Source organism: Rhamphochromis longiceps, linkage group LG2 (assembly GCF_057381845.1).
Source record: "Rhamphochromis longiceps isolate RC_006_pf linkage group LG2, R_longiceps_female_GT1.1, whole genome shotgun sequence".
In the NCBI taxonomy this organism is placed as follows: domain Eukaryota; kingdom Metazoa; phylum Chordata; class Actinopteri; order Cichliformes; family Cichlidae; genus Rhamphochromis; species Rhamphochromis longiceps.
The window spans coordinates 22,531,999-22,549,741 of NC_140558.1; the positions used below are offsets into that span (position 1 = coordinate 22,531,999).

Genomic DNA, 17,743 nt, shown 5'->3' on the forward strand with positions numbered 1-17,743 from the left:
TATATTTTTCAGCTTGTGTCAGCTCATCTATAATGCTTTTGAGACCCAAGGTTGCCATCCACTGTAATATATTACAGCATTACTTTGAACCTTGCATTATAGGGAAAAATAGCTGACTCAACTCTAGACTGACCATTTCATTTCATCTATAAATTAGAAGAAAAATGTTCTTGGCAGAATATTATTAAGTACAAGTATCAGTAGGAGTGTTTGAAAGTATAACGTGAACAAATAACGTTGCTTTTGTCATTTATTCATAGAGTAATTCAATATGCAGTCAAGTTGGTGGCATTTGCATCATGCAGCTGTGAGTATTTGCTGCGTTGTTCTTAACTAACTCCATTCCTCTGTTACTGCTCAAGTGGTCTTGATGAGCTAGTGTTTGTATTCACAAGATAATCTTTGAGTATATTGTTGTGAAAAATGAAAGTTTGGCCTTGCTTTTAGTTGAAAAGCTCAGATTCAATGCAAAAACACTCAATCTGTTCCAGTTCAACCAATCCTTTTTTTTCTGATACTGACCTCCATCCTCGTAGTGCAGAAAGTGAGAGAAAAGTGGAGGACATGAAGAGTTCAGAGAGTGTTATATTGAGAAGGATTTTGCTTGGATCTTGGCCTTAATAATAAAACCTTTTACCAACACAGTACGGTATGTGCTGGGTGAAAGAACAACATTTTGCAGTGGTTTGGAAAAGAGATTTTTCAATTATGTTTTAGGGTAAGCTCCAAGATATAAAATAGGATATTAAACAGAGTTAACACAAGCAAGCCCTGTGAAATACTAGATAAATGTCCAATATTTCATCCCACCTCTCGCTTTATGACAGCTGGGATAGAATGGATGGATGGATGAATGAATAATGACTAGTACACTAAATCAAATGAGATTTTTTTTACTCCTAAGTTCTTTTATGTCCCTCCTCTTGCTCCCAACCAGTCACAGCAAGTGGTTGCTCCACCCTCAGCTTGGTTCTGCTGGAGGTTTCTACCTCGTTGGGTGTTGTCTGGTTAGTGCAGCTTTCTCTCATATTGTCTGTATTTCTACTTCATTTTTGGTTCTTTACTCTTGGTCTTCAGCAAAGTATTGACATTTGTGAGGTCAGTCAACAAGAAGTCCTGGCTCACAGTCCCTGCTCTAACTCATCCCAGAGATGTTCTCTTGGGTTAAGTTGAGACCAGTCAAGTTCTTCCACACCAAACTCGACCTTGCTTTTTACACTTGTATGAAATCATGTTGGATTCTTTACACCACTGGATCTGACACTTTGCAATCACTTGGAGATATAAGTCTTGGATGCAGCTTGTTTGCAATGGAAACTCATTTTAATAAGCTCTCTGTGCACTGTGTTTGAGCTAATCTGATAATGGAGTTTGAGGTCAATTGAGTCAATTGCTATAGACCTCCAATGTCTGCTGACCCAGCTCTGTGATTTTACGTGGCCTACCACTTTGTGGTTGAGTTGCTGTTTTTCCCAGTTGCTTCCAATTTGTTTTAATAACACTTACAGTTAAGGAATATTTAGTAGAGAAAAAATTCCATCACTGGACTAGTTGCACAAGTGGCAACCTATGATGGTACCATGTTGGAATTCACTGAGCTCCTTAGAGCGACCCAATCTTTCACAGATGTTTGTAGAAGAGTCTGCATGTCTAGGTGCTTTTGTACACGTGCAGCCATGGACGTGACTGGAACACCTGAGCTCAACAATTTATAATTGGGAGGGTGAATACTTCTGGCAATATACTGTAGCATTATTTACCCCTTATGTTACCAAATATTTACCCCTTATGTTACGGGCAGCACGGTGGCACGGTGGTTAGCACTGTTGCCGCACAGCAAGAAGGTCCTGAGTTCAATTCCACCATCAGGCCGGGGTCTTTCTGTGTGGAGTTTGCATGTTCTCCCCGTGCTTGCGTGGGTTCTCTCCGGGTACTCCGGCTTCCTCCCACCGTCCAAAGACATGCAGCTTGTGGGGATAGGTTAATTGGATAATCCAAATTGTCACTAGGTGTGAATGTGCGAATGAATGTGAGTGCGAATGGTTGTCTGTCCCTGTGTGTTGGCCCTGCGACAGACTGGCGACCTGTCCAGGGTGTACCCCGCCTCTCGCCCTATGACAGCTGGGATAGGCTCCAGCGCCCCCCGCGACCCTGAAAAGGACAAGCGGAAGCGAATGGATGGATGGTTACCAAATCATTGTCTGGAGCACATATCCCTGAGGCGTACCATAACTCTGCCTTTTTGTGTAAATTCTTCTACTTGCATTGTTGCCTTGGAAACTGTTTGTCTATGTATTTTTTACGTCAATTTTTAGATACCACCAGGATCAATCATTGCTTTATTATTGGTTTGCTGCTAGCACAGCTGCTAATTACTGCTTGCATTGTATCTGAAATAGCTACAAAGCGTAAATTTACTGCTGATTTCTTATTATAGTATTATATTATTAGAGATTTACATTTTTGCATCTCCCTTAACATTTACACTATTTACAACTCGAATAACGATAACGCATTGCAATATTTCTCCAGTTGTGCATAAAGAGCAATTTTTGTGTTTGTTTGTTTTTCTTATTTTTAAATCATTATGCCAAATACAAAGTAATATAAACATATGTGTGTAAAGCATATTGTGTATCCACCAATGGGCACTTCAGCTTCTTAAGATGATATTACAGCATACTAATGTTCCACTTCACATTTTTATCCTTGGAGTCTAAGTAGGACCATATGATTCACAGTTCAAAATAATCCCTATTTATCTTAGACTGGGCTTTGAAGCAGGTCCATAATTCATCCAAAATCTGGAACGAGAATTTGAGCTGGCTTCACCCACACATTAAGCAAACTTTCATCTGACTGGCTGATTGGTATAAAGGCTGAGATGACCATATTAGGATATCCCGCTGATATCAAACAGAACCACAAGAGTAATGGAGCCCTTTGGGTCTTAGGTGTAACTTTTCCATAAATCAACAACATTATTTGGAATCTATTTTTAAACAAACAGATCCAGTTTATCTCCCATCAAAATTGGTCCTTTTCTAAGATTGGCAGAATACACAGTGGGGAGTGTTGTTAGCTCGCCACAGAGGAGAATGGAACTTAAGCTGTTTAATTGGATCAGGCAACAAAAGAATTGTTTACTGTTGTTGAAGCTTAAGAAGATCTGATCAAATCAAATCAAATCAAATCAAATCACTTTTATTGTCACATCATATGTGCAGGCACACTGGCACAGCACATGCGAGTGAAATTCTTGTGTGCGAGCCCCACAAGCAACAGAGATGTGCAAACACAACAACACAAACGAGCAAAATACAAGAATGGACAACCTGAAACTAATAAATATATGTACAATATATAATAGTGTATGCATTTCTGGATGTGTATACTAAATATTTTCCTACATGTGTGTGTGTGTGTGTGTGTGTGTGTGTGTGTGTGTGTGTGTGTGTGTGTGTGTGTATACACATTTTTACAAATTAAATAGTAAAAAATAAATAAATAAATAAATAAATAAATAAATAATAATAATAATAATAAAATATATAAAATATACAGAGTTGAATATGTGCAAAACAAGTGGCATTTATATACAGTGTGGAGTGCATAATGTTGAAGTTCTAGTAGTGAAGCTGAGGTGTCTATGACGTGTTCAGCAGTCTGATGGCCTGATGGAAAAAGCTGTCTCTCAGTCTGCTGGTACGGGACCGGATGCTGCAGAACCTCCTTCCTGATGGAAGCAGTCTGAACAGTTTATGGCTGGGGTGACTGGAGTCCTTGATGATCCTCCCCGCTTTCCTCAGGCAGCGCTTCCTGTAGATGTCTTGGAGGGAGGGAAGCTCACCTCCAATTATCCGTTCAGAGCACCGCACTACTCGCTGGAGAGCTTTGCAGTTGTAGGCGGTGTTGTTGCCATACCAGGTGGTGATGCATCCGGTGAGGATGCTCTCAATGGCACAGTGATAGAAGGTCCTGAGGATGCGGGGGCTCATGCCGAATCTTTTCAGTCTCCTGAGAAAGAAGAGGCGCTGCTGCGCCTTCTTCACTGTTTTGTTTGTGTGTACTGACCACGTAAGATCCTCAGCCAGATGTACTCCAAGGAACCGGAAGCTGCTCACTCTCTCCACAGCAGCGCCGTTGATGGTGATGGGGGTGTGTACTTCTCTGCACCTCCGGAAGTCCACTATCAACTCCTTTGTCTTTGCGACGTTGAGGGTGAGATGGTTGTCTTGACACCAGTGGGTCAGGGCGCTGACCTCCTCCCTGTAAGCCGTCTCATCACCGTTGGTGATAAGACCCACCGCTGTAGTGTCGTCCGCAAACTTCACAATGATGTTGGAGCTGTTAGTGGCTGTGCAGTCGTAGGTGTAGAGTGAGTACAGGAGAGGGCTCAGTACACAACCATGTGGAGCACCAGTGTTCAGTGTGATGGGGGATGAGGTGATGCTGCCCAGTCTGACCACCTGGCGTCTGTCAGACAGGAAGCTAAGGATCCAGGGATCTGAGAGACTGAGGAGGAGAAAGAAACAGAACAAGAGGAAATGAAGAGGAAGAGAGAGGTAACAGAGAGTTGGTAGATAATACAGGACGGGAGGGGAGCGCTTAAAAGTAATGGCGACAAACAGACAGGATGGAAAAGAAAACATGCAAAGGAATACTGTTAGGAAATCAAAAAACAGGTTTAAGAGAGACATCAACCAAGAATAAAAGACGAGGAAGAAATGGAATATATGTGATTACTTGCACTCTGAGCCCCCGTCGGTAAATTAGAGGCAGGCCCCCGTGCAGACAAACGTGATGGCTTTTTTACTCTAATCAGATTGGAGATCAAGGTTTGAGAAAAAAGGCCCAACATTCCTCTCTCTCTTTGCACACTATGACTGAATGTAAAATGCTGGTGTGTGCATATGGAGAGAATGCTCTGGGTGTATGTGTGGCAGATATTTTGTTTGTGAGTGATGAACTGGAATAGCCCCAACTAGCTGCAAATTCACGATAGACAGTAACAATCCCTGCATTCTGATTAAAGTAGCTTTCTGTGGACAACAGACATTTGAATATTATTTTTAATCAAAACAGTCTGACAGCATCAGAGGAGATCTTGAATGAGTTTCAACCCATGCACCAAATGTTGCTTCATCAAAGGGTTCTTTGCCTTCAGTGCTTCTACACTGACTGTTTAAATGGATGTAAAGCTGTAAATCTTATTCAACATAAGATTTAACATTATCAGGCATCATTGTTAAAGGTACTGTCAGACAGACTTATGACAGTGACACAGAGTGAAGAAGTGATATATGTGAAAAAAATTTTTTATGGGACTCAATCCTGTGGAAAAACTCAAAACCTTCATTCTATAGAAACTCACTAGTAAGTAACAGCCAGGTGTTGCTAATCATATGCACTTAAAGAAGAAAATAAGTATTCCAGTGTCAAATGTGAGGTCATCTGTTTGACGGCTAAAGACTGAATCATACATTATGACAATGATCCCAAGAAAATCTAAAACAAAAGGACTGAAAAAGAAAAGAATTGAGATGTTGGAATGACCCAGACACCATCCAGACCGGATTAAAATGCTGTGCTTGTGACTGTAGTGTTTCAACAGGATTTGATTCATAGCCATTATATGTTATTAGGTATGACTTAAGCACCGATTATATGTTAAATGTACGTGAGTCTGCTAGGGTCCACTCAGGTCTCGGTGATGTAAATTTTGTCATCAGATGGTTAACATGCCCAAGTTTTCTTGGGCAAGATACTCAAACCCGAGTTGCTTCCAAAGCATTCATCAAAGAGTGACAGAAAGCACTTAGAAATAGAAAACGTGGGTGTGTGAATAGGTGAATGAGGCTTTAGTGATGGTGGTGGTCAGAAGGGCCGATGGCGTGATATGGCAGCCTCGCTTCTGTCAGTCTGCCCCAGTATGGAAGAAATATAGTATCATCAGAATTCAAGTATTTTTAGACATTGAATTTATGACACTGAATTTTTATCCTCCAAATTTCCCTGCAAAAATATTCACCTGCAAAAATTCACCTGCAAAAATTCACCTGCAAAAAATTCACCTGCAAAAATTCACCTGAAAAAAATTCACCTGCAAAAAATTCACCTGCAAAAATCCACCTGCAAAAAATTCACCTGCAAAAATCCACCTGCAAAAATTCAACTGCAAAAGTGATGAACTTTAATGACCCAAGCCAGAGCAATCAGCACCAGATCGAGTCGAGTGGCTCTCGGCCAATTAAATTACGCTGTTTGATCACATGACACCGTTAGCCAGCAGTTTGTCTCCTAAAAGAGAGCTGTTTAGAGGTGAGTGATTAAGTTTTTCTCCTAAATAGAGATCATTACAGAACGCCTAGTCCTACTTAAAATCCCATTTATTTTTATTTTATCATCTACTCGAACTAAGGAAAACGTTTGACTAACTCAAAGACAATTTCCACGCCTCCCCTGCCTGACTGCAGAGGCAGTTTTGAATTTAGGAGCAGCAAGATGGAAGCGGCAAACCCTGGCGATTCTCCGGTAAGTATATTGTTTTTTATCTTCAAGTTTGTCTTTTGAAACGTTAATTTTATTTAAATCCGTTGCTCACGTATAAAGTACACAGACGGGGTCTTTGCTCAACTCGTCTGAGGCGTGTCTCACTAAGCGCTACATGCTAGCATCCTGCTAACCGAGCTACCCTTTACATGCTGTGCTTTAGAAAATAGGATACTCGTTAAAAAATACTCCGCAGATATTGATAGATAGACGAACACTGCAAATATAATGTTGTAAACGAAAACGGCCTTTGGTGAAGTGGTAAAATACACCATGAATAAAGCCATAGATTGAATGGCTGCCATGGTTGCAGAACGGCCTGATTTAATGACAAGAATGGGGAAGAGTGAGGCGAAGTGAACCAAAGCCACAAAACACGGTCAGACAAGGCGGCAAAAGGGCAGTGATCTGTCCGTCAGTATGAAGTTGGTGTGTGCTTTGGTGAACAAAAACTCGAGACCGGTAGCAGGAAGGTGGGAGACTCGTGTTTCACTGGAATAGTGGTGAATTAAAACATCCTTTGTTGGGGACATTTAGGTGTAAATGCATCCATAAAGGTGAGACAGAGGCAGACCAGACAGTGAAGAAAACAAGGCAAACATTAGAAATATTAAAACGGAAATATAGGATTAATATAACATACAATTGGGGAAAATGTAAGGAACACAATGTAAATGATATTGTAAAGTCATTAAAACAGCATACTCTGATTAAAAGAAACAGATAATTGGGTAGGATGATGATGATGATGATAATAATAATGATAATAATAATAATAATAATAATAATGTTAAAGAACATGTACAAGATGGGTATGTATACTTGTAGCCAGAACTTAACAACTACAAAGTTGTAGCATGCCAGACCATCTTGATTGAATGTAACTTCGCTCCACACAAGTTTTATGGTAGACATATTCATATTGGTATCTAATAAATGATTAATTCTTAGATTTTATCAAACGTTAATTTATAAATTGTTTCTGTCTTTGTGTTTGTTTCAGATTATGCAAGATGTGATTATTCAGTCAGCAAGACACTTGCTGCAGTTACTGACATCATCTAACTGAACTGCTGCTGTGATGAATCAGAATACAAGGTTTACTTTAGCAAGACCTATGAGTTAATGCTACATTTAACTAAATTGTTATATATTTTGTGTCCAATATTGTCTCCATATGATTTTGTTTTTTGCAACATCTTGCAGAGAACAGAGTCAAGGTACCAGCTTGGTCAACCCTAAAAGACCATCTGTTCATCAAGATATGACCAGGTGAAAAAGTCATAAACTAAACACTCTGCATGAGCATGGAATTTAGGATGCAACTTTATATCTTACCTGCTCTACACTCAGGGCTTGAATTACAACAACAGTCAATCACATAAAAAAAATATACTTTTGGTAGTTCTGTGTCTCTCTCTCTCCTCCAAACCCAGATGGCTGCTGGTACTGAACCGGGTTCTGCTGGAGGTTTCTTCTTGTTAAAGGGGAGTTTTTCCTCTGCACTGTCACTTCATGCTGCTCAGTGTGAGGGATTGTTGAGGTTGAGTCCATATGTCCTGCGAACAACTGCTGGGCAATGACACCATGCAATCTTCTGGGATTCCTTGGATAGAAAACCTGTGAGCTGCACTTGTCCTTGGTCTTCACAGCTCACCTTTTTACTGTTTATTGAATCAAAATTCTCCAGTGACATGGATTCTACATTGTAACTGATGTGATGTTCTATAAAGTGGTTTTAATAAAAAAAAAAAGGCAAAAATTAGTTTGTTTCTTTATTCAATTTTTGAACAGTGATACTCATTCAGGAAATGCAAATTATTTACACGGCAGTGCACTATAGGCATAAATCTAGACCCCTAGATAAAACATGATGGCATTATAGCAGTGACAACTCCTCCACAGTAGCAGGTGGGATTTTTCTTTTTTGAGGACGGCTCCTTTTACCTATCACTACAGATGGTCTGTTTGTTCTGATCAAGAGCCTTTTTTTGGGCAGCTGAAGAGGAGAAGTCTATCTTATGGCCAACCTCTGGCTGTATCTTGGTCATATTACCCAGCAAAACCCAGTATGCAGGTTCATCTGTAACAGTCCTTGTGCCACAGATCACTGTTGCTTCTACATTAAACAGAAGAGCAGTGACGTGGGTGCAGGTCTCCGTGACTCCGGCCTTACAGCTGCAGTGGGCGGCTTCAACCTTCCCTGTGATGCTCACAGTGACCCATGGCTGCAATGCTGGTTCATTCAGTCTTTGAGAGTGCAGGACCTGAAACACACACAAAGTTCTTGTCTTTAAATGAACTATGAGCCAAGGCTGACATAAATGTTTTATCTACTTAATCATTAATGTAACAGTGTTTAGAAAGTTAGCACATACATGTAATTTTTCATTTCTTTATGTGTCCATCTATAGAACGCTGCATGTTATAGTGTAAATCTGCCTGTTCTCTGTCAGAAACCTGCCTGCAGAAAATGAACCTAAAGGATGTAATGCAAGGATGTCATCACTTTCAAGATGGAGAAAGCATAAAGTGACAATTATGAATCACTTAATATGATAAGGAGATTCTGCAGGTCATTAATCAATGTATAAAATTAAATAAAATTATTTTTAGTGACACAAGATACAAATATGGAAGGAAGATGTATAATCGCTCAGTTTGGGGAAATTGTGGGTAGCCTGCAAGGGCCTCAACTTCTCCATACCCACAATGTGCAACAAATGGGCACAGCTATCTTCAACAGTGGAACATCGGCCAGTTACTTCCAACTTTAACGCAGCTTGTAGTCTTGGAGAGCAGCACACCAAAACTGCATGCACAACTTCTGCTAACAGTGGAAACAGATTAAGAAATCCATGCAAACAGATTCATAAACCGAAAGAATATTATTTTACAGGATTAATGATCATATCAGCCGCTGGCTGATGACAAACCCTGAGGGTGTATACGAGAAGCAGAAGAAGCAGAGGGGATATCCAGTTTAAGTTTAGATAGTATTTGTAAAGATATTGACCATATCCTTTTCTGAAAGTGTGGATATAATGGATGGGGTAAGGTACTGACATGCTACAACTTTATAGTTGTTAAGTTCTGGCTACAAGTATACATACCCATCTTGTACATTTTTTTTTATTTTATTATTATTATTATTATTATTATTATTATTATTATTATTATTATTATCATCATCATCATCCTACCCAATTATCTGTTTCTTTTAATCAGAGTATGCTGTTTTAATGACTTTACAATATCATTTACATTGTGTTCCTTACATTTTCCCCAATTGTATGTTATATTAATCCTATATTTCCATTTTAATATTTCTAATGTTTGCCTTGTTTTCTTCACTGTCTGGTCTGCCTCTGTCTCACCTTTATGGATGCATTTACACCTAAATGTCCCCAACAAAGGATGTTTTAATTCACCACTATTCCAGTGAAACACGAGTCTCCCACCTTCCTGCTACCGGTCTCGAGTTTTTGTTCACCAAAGCACACACCAACTTCATACTGACGGACAGATCACTGCCCTTTTGCCGCCTTGTCTGACCGTGTTTTGTGGCTTTGGTTCACTTCGCCTCACTCTTCCCCATTCTTGTCATTAAATCAGGCCGTTCTGCAACCATGGCAGCCATTCAATCTATGGCTTTATTCATGGTGTATTTTACCACTTCACCAAAGGCCGTTTTCGTTTACAACATTATATTTGCAGTGTTCGTCTATCTATCAATATCTGCGGAGTATTTTTTAACGAGTATCCTATTTTCTAAAGCACAGCATGTAAAGGGTAGCTCGGTTAGCAGGATGCTAGCATGTAGCGCTTAGTGAGACACGCCTCAGACGAGTTGAGCAAAGACCCCGTCTGTGTACTTTATACGTGAGCAACGGATTTAAATAAAATTAACGTTTCAAAAGACAAACTTGAAGATAAAAAACAATATACTTACCGGAGAATCGCCAGGGTTTGCCGCTTCCATCTTGCTGCTCCTAAATTCAAAACTGCCTCTGCAGTCAGGCAGGGGAGGCGTGGAAATTGTCTTTGAGTTAGTCAAACGTTTTCCTTAGTTCGAGTAGATGATAAAATAAAAATAAATGGGATTTTAAGTAGGACTAGGCGTTCTGTAACGATCTCTATTTAGGAGAAAAACTTAATCACTCACCTCTAAACAGCTCTCTTTTAGGAGACAAACTGCTGGCTAACGGTGTCATGTGATCAAACAGCGTAATTTAATTGGCCGAGAGCCACTCGACTCGATCTGGTGCTGATTGCTCTGGCTTGGGTCATTAAAGTTCATCACTTTTGCAGGTGAATTTTTTTCAGGTGAATTTTTTGCAGGTGAATTTTTGGCAGGTGAATTTTTTGCAGGTGAATTTTTTTCAGGTGAATTTTTGCAGGTGAATTTTTTGCAGGTGAATTTTTGCAGGTGAATTTTTGCAGGTGAATATTTTTGCAGGGAAATTTGGAGGATAAAAATTCAGTGTCATAAATTCAATGTCTAAAAATACTTGAATTCTGATGATACTATATTTCTTCCATATAAAAGCTCTTTACAAATACAGGCCATTTACCATTTTAGTATAAAGGAACCAATCTATAAAATGAAAATAACATTTTAGAACTGAGTAGCCACTATTATTTTCAACATAAATGTAGACAACACTAAGACTGTGATGACACTTTGATCACAGGGGAACTTTATCATCAAAGTCTGGGCTCTTCTCTTTGACTCAAACACACCCACAAACATACAGCAGGACAGTGAACTGAGCTGAAAGCAGCACAGCTCATGAAGTTCACAGGAAATAGCCAATAAGAGTCTGTTATGACACCACAGATTTAACAAGTGAAGAATATGTAGTCAAGTGACAGTGCTGTTTAATTAAAGACAGGTTACAGCAAAAACTCTGCCTGCCTGCAACAAACTACTTGTTTAGTTTGCCACTTGCTTTAATTGGTTGCAAATAGAAATCCAGTGGCAGAGGATAAAGTGAGCCCTCAGTTCCCTTTTGGGTGAACTCAGTAAACGGTGTCCTGATGAGTTTATGCTCCCAGTTGCTAATTTCAAGCATACAAGATGAGCTCATTTTGTAAATTACAGTCCCCATTAGAGCAAAAAAAAAAAAAGAGCTGGGTATGCTTTAAGCTGAGCTTTGACAGTCACGACCCTAATAGCATACAATGTGCCACCGTTGTTCAGATAGAACTTCATGTCATAACACCAAAATGCTCAGCTTAGGGCCTCACAACAGGACATCATTAACTAATGGGTGATGTTACATCCAGCATTTACAGTCCATTAGTACACTAACACTGAGTTTTATTAACTTGAAATCATTATTACAGTTCCATTTAATTTTATGTGTATGTAGTTCTGAATCACAATCAAGGTCCTTTGTAAGGTAAAGACCTTCTTTGAGCAAGCACTTGGTGACAGTGGGAAAGAAAATCTCCCTTTTAACAGTAAGAAACCTCCAGCAGAACCAGGCTCACGGAGACATGCTGTGGAAGGGAACCAGAGATAATTAATAACTATGATTGAATGCAGAGAGGTGTATAAACACACAGAGATTGAAAACAGTGAAGAAGAAATGCTCAGTTTAGCATGGGAAGCCCCGAGACGTCTAGGCCTATTGCAGGGTAACTTAGGGTCACCTGATCCAGCCCTAACTATAGTCTTTATCAAAAAGTAAAATGTTAAAGCTAATCCTTAAATGAAGCAGTTGTTTGTGTCCCAAAATCCAAACTGGAAGCACAGAAGAGGGGACTGAAAGCTGAAGCCTCTGGGAACCTGAGAGTCTGAGACCAAAGTAAGATGTAATAACCTGAGTTTACTCTGAAGATCAAGCAGGAAATTAGAAGTCATCCAGGTCTTTATGTCTTTAAGATATTCCTGCATTTTAACTAATTAGTATGTGCCATTTGGTTTCATGGAAACTTCATGCACAAAGGCCCCAGCCAGATGACAGAGTCAAACCCAGAATATTCTTGATATTAGGTAACAGTGCTAACACCCGTGCTACTGTGGCGTCATCATAGAGAGCTGCTATCTCTGAGATGGTCACCTCACACCCTGTCAGTTAACCATGGGAGAGAAGTCCAATCCACCTGCAGTTCAAACCTTTGGTTTAACAAAGGCAGCCAGTCTGGGGAACGTTGGCTTAAGGTGAAGGGGAAAGGATTTAAACTAGCTTCTTTTAGATTACTAAGTAAGGGACTGCACAAAGCCCCGGTGTAATATACAGGATTTTGAACAGTGAATAAAAATATGGAGTAGAAAAAATCTGAAGAAAATGCTTGAAAATGTGTTAAGATCTGACATATTTATGAAGAACACATTGTTAACATGATTTTAAGCATATTGTTGGATGTATGTTGACTCACAGCAGATTTGACTGACTTAGAGACACTGTTACTGGCGTAAACAGAGGCACTCTGGAGAAAACTAAGTTGTTTGGTATTATGCTGCCTGAAGCTAATCTCCTCTAAACTTCAACAGAAAGTGATATTCAAACTCCAATACCTGCCCCACAGTGATTTTGCAGACAGCGTAGTCTTGAGCCTCATTTCAATTTGCTTGTGAGTTTCAGATAATCTCAGATTTATTATTTGTTTGGTTGTTTCCACTCTGAAATATGTGGTTTGACAAATGACACGCTTGTATCACACCATTTCACTTGTCGGTACTCTCTACCCCTTCTTATAAAGTATCTCTTCACTGCCTCAAACCCTATAACGGATGATGCAAGTTCACACCAATAGATGGCAAGACTCATTAAAGCCAGAAGACCTTTAATCAGTCCCACAGATTATAAACTGTGAAACTCTAAAAGTAGATACTGAATTCAGTGAGAAATGAACTTTATAATTACATTACCATATCAGAACGAGTTTTTACGTTTTATGACACTACACTGGTGGCACTAATCATATCAGAGGGAGACGGGTCCGCCAATAGGGCTGAGGTCCAACAACTGGTCATGTGGTGCTCAGAACAGAATCTGGTTCTTATACTAAGAAGAAAAAAGAAATCATCATGAAACTGGTCTGCCAACGCTACAGCTGCAGTTCAGCACCACCACAGAAAGCATCCTGGTGGACTGTGTAACAGTGTGGTATACTGGATGCTCTGCAGCAGATACAAAAGACTATCCACAGGGTAACAAGCACAGCACAAAGACCACTGGTACAGGTGACACACCTCCCAAGAGCTTTAAAAACACTAAGGATAGTTCCCACTCTAGACACTTGCTGTGTGACCTGTTGCCCTGTGGTAGATACTACAGGTCTGTCAAGACAAGGACAGTTTTTTATCCAAGTACAGTCACTGTTAAAAATCACTTTTATCACAGTGCACCATTGTACTTTTTATTTGATATTTGACTGAATATCCATAGTTATTTATTATATTCCACTTGAAAAAGCATGCCTTGCTGCTCAAATTACTTTGTTTTATTGTGTGAATGGTACTTTTTTATTTAATCTTAGTGGCACCTCATTGTCACAGTGTCTTATAATGCAGTGATCCAGATCCAGCTTAGCACAACTGAAATTATAATAGATGCCTAAGACATAATTGATGACTACTTTATGATGTAGCATAGAAGACCCCAAGGTGAGAAGCTGGGCTGCTGCATGAACAATCAGAAGCACTCTTCCTCCTCCTTGATAGTGGTACGAGTGAATCAGGGCAGATACGAGAGCTAGGTCCAATAAGGAGGAGACGAGGGGTGCAGCTGAACACTGAGCTTTTCCTAAGAAGGTCCTAAATGAGTGAAGTGACTTGGAAGCATCTGCGTGGCAGCCGTTATAAGAGCTGTTCAAATTCTCCAGAAACTAAGGAAAGGTATTTTAGTGCTTCCTCTTATCGCCTCTTTTAACAAAGGATACACTAGACCTTTATCAAAGGAGATAATTACAACCCATAATTCATAGCGACATACCATCTGACTGTTAATTAAAATGACCAACACAACTGACAAAGTGGTGCAGATCGTGTAAATATTAATTAACAGTCTGTTTTCCATTTCATGCCATGACCTGCTGATATGAATTTCTGAACATCACACAGCTGTAATCTGCTTCTTGTTGAGGTATTGAGTTGCATTTTTATGAGCTTTCTAAATCAAGATAATGAGCTATATGAGTTGATCACAGGGCATTTGAACTTCACAGTAGTCGAGCTTGCATTAGTCTCTCTCTTTTTCTTTAATAAGCAACCTTTGTAATGAAGTCAACTTTTTGCAGATTGTTCACATCTTGATGGCGAGCTTGAGACAACACAGAAAAAGCACACTGTGGTGAAGTGAGGCCCATATTTTTGTAGTTCATCTTCTGGACATTGTAGTTTCAGCACAGCAGACTTATTAATTCTCCTTTACACCTTTCCTTGGCCTCATAACATTTCCCTCTGATGTCAAGGAAAAGTGATTAGGAAGAGAAGGTAGGAGGTAATTTTTTGGAGTATTTGACCACATCCCAGGTAATCTAATACAACAGTGGCTGCAAGTTTAGGATGCTGCAGACACTGACAGTAACCTTGTTTCTCTTTATGAAGTGGTGGGGAAGCAGGCTTAGATGGAGGAAAGAGACAAGCCAGAGCTGGTGATTTGCTAGGGGGCTGAAAACTTAACCAGCCAACCCTAACTACTGGGTGGAATAATAAATAATAATAAAGAAAGCTTTGCTTGTATAGTGCTGTCCAAAACCTAGCTGCAAAGGGCTGTGTGCAATAAAATAGATAACAAAGAAACTTCGTAAAGAAAACTGAATCCGTGAAGGCCCTTAGGACCCACAGCCAACTTCTTATATGCGTGCTGTGCTATAAAAGTATTTGCCCCCTTTTGCATATTTGTCAGAATTATATGCTTCAGCTCTTTAATACCAGTATTTCTTTCCTGACATTGTGTTTATCACATCAACATTATGGTTCACTTAAAGGAGTTTCACACTGTGTATCCTCACTTCACTGTTCTCCCACCACCCTTTGTTCATCTTTAATCTTCCCCACAATCTAAGCTCTCACATGCAAATGGAGACAACAATGACACAGAGGAAAGGTCTTCTCCAGAGTGTCAAAGTACTTTGCATGGCAGAGTGAAACAGCATTAGGTGGTCATTCCCAGTCACGGTCATGGCTCCTGGTGTCTGTGCCATTTACAGAGTCATAATTCCAACGCTGGTCTCCCTCTGCGCTGCCACCTTTGGAGCTTGGCACGCTCTCTTCATCCCTCGATTTCTGTTCCAACGCAGCTGTAGATTTAAGCCAGAGCACGTCGTACACCTTAGTTGTCTCCCTCAACGGCGAGACTCTTTCATTTTATTTAAGATTTTGCTGTTCTCAATCTCATGACAATCTCCTGGAAGCCCAGTGGTGCAGCCCACTGTTGTTTGTCTGCTGTCCTGCAGATGGTCCCTGCTTCTCACTGGTCCTCTTGAAGCCTTCTCTCCCAGTCATGGTCTGCATCTGCACCTCAATCTCTTCTTCTATATCCCTCATGTCGCGGTCTCTGCAATTTAAAAATGAAAGCTTCCCCAGAAAACCCTCTTTTGCCCTCTGTCAGCTTAACACAATTAGACATGCACAATGAAGTTGTGCATTGTCTCTTAAAAATTCCAGGGCTTCTCCCCTGGAGTAGTTTCACTCCAGGCCCTGTTGTAAGAAAAAACATTAGCCAGTGGTGTGTCCTGCTGTAAATCATGTGATTAGATCCCACGATTAACCCTCTGCTGTGGAAAAAGTGATGTAGATGTTAGCGCAGCGCATCTGTATGGACACTTTCTCACAGTGACCTCTGCACTGTAAACAATACAAGGTCATGAATAACACACTGCTGGTAAATTCACAAAGACACAGAAAGTGGCAATCAAAAGGTTAAGTCAGCCCAAAAGCTCATGCAACCTGCTGCTGTCACCTTTCTGCTCCTGTAAAAAGAAACATACATACATACATCCACCCTTTGGTCAGGTCTAGATGGAGGTGCAATCTTGCATACTGGTGTCAAGTCAATGAAAGCTTTTGTCAGTCCAGTCAGTCCCCATTTTTTATTTGCTGACAGTAGAACCTCTCGTGACGCAATAAGTTTCTACTGCCAGCAATGACGTCATTTCAAAAAAGGAAAAAAAAAGAATTTAGAGTGGATTACCTCGCTGAATCCTTTTTGGCCGGGACTTGTTTTGTGATTGTCCCAAATAAGTGGCTTTCTCCCGAGCCCATTTTAAGTTTGGAGAAGCTCACTTGCGATTGATCAACATGTTGTGTAGCGTTTTCGATCCAGATCTTGCAGGCCTGCTTGAAAAGGAGAAAATTGCCAAACAAAAATCTCAGTGCACTGTTAAAATCAAAAAATATGAAGGCCTCTTTTAGAAGTTGTCTAAGTGTACTCTCTTAGAATGATAGACAAACACATGGAAGTTAAGCTGTAAAACAATTCAGCCAAAACCTGGCTTGAGTGTTTCTAATGGTGTTAACCTATAATGTTCTTCCGACTGCTGCACGTGGAAAATTGATTCAGGTCTGCTCTTCACCTGCAAGTGACACACTGAGACATTTTGCTCATTCTTCTCATTGCTTAAAACAACACGTCTCCCCTCTCTGGTTCTGAACTCCCCTTTCTTAAAAACCCAGAGAGATTGTAGTTGCCCTACGTTGAAAAACACCAAACCCTCTTCCTATTTTAATCAACAATTCTACTAATTTTGTGTGTGTGTGTGTGTGTGTCCACCCTAGGGGAGCTGGTGTACCACCTTCTCCCGCTAGTTGGAAACAACTTTTACACACATTTCTACACTCCTCTCTTTTTTTTCTTTTCTTGTTTTTGTTTCCAATTTTCTTTTTCTTTCTCTTTTTTTTGCCTGTCCCGTTTGGCTCTTTTGCCATCAGAATTATTGTCTAAAGGCAAAGAAAGATGCCCAACGGATTTACTTTACCAAATTGACCATCCCAGCCTTGCCGTCCATTTGATTCACCTTTTATTGTTTATTTTATTTTCACTTGCTGAATACGGGACAGACTTGACTGGGGGAAAGAAGGGGAGAAAGAAAGAGGGAAAGAGAAACAGCTGAGAAGAGGGACGGGGGAGAAGGGCAAAAAACAAAAACCAACAGAATGAGCAGAGAGAAAAAAATGCATCTATCGATCACCTGGATCACCTGTTGAGAAAGAAAAAAGAAAACAAGCAGAAGAAAA

General features: G+C 40.1%; 2 long non-coding RNA genes across 3 annotated transcripts; one reads left to right on the forward strand and one right to left on the reverse strand.

The window, feature by feature from the left end:
- Nucleotides 1–6,185: 6,185 nt before the first annotated feature.
- Nucleotides 6,186–8,304, forward strand: LOC146677175 (uncharacterized). Of its 2 annotated transcripts, XR_014907497.1 has the most exons (4): nt 6,186–6,534; nt 7,556–7,650; nt 7,759–7,824; nt 7,989–8,304. It is a non-coding gene; the product is annotated as an uncharacterized LOC146677175 (long non-coding RNA). The 2 variants fall into 2 exon arrangements; XR_014907496.1 differs by having other exon boundaries at nt 6,189–6,534; nt 7,759–8,304.
- A 285-nt stretch (nt 8,305–8,589) lies between these two features.
- Nucleotides 8,590–10,857, reverse strand: LOC146677176 (uncharacterized). Its single transcript, XR_014907502.1, has 3 exons — nt 10,718–10,857; nt 10,505–10,617; nt 8,590–8,819 (listed from the first exon to the last, which is right to left on the reverse strand). It is a non-coding gene; the product is annotated as an uncharacterized LOC146677176 (long non-coding RNA).
- Between the last annotated feature and the right edge of the window lie 6,886 nt (nt 10,858–17,743).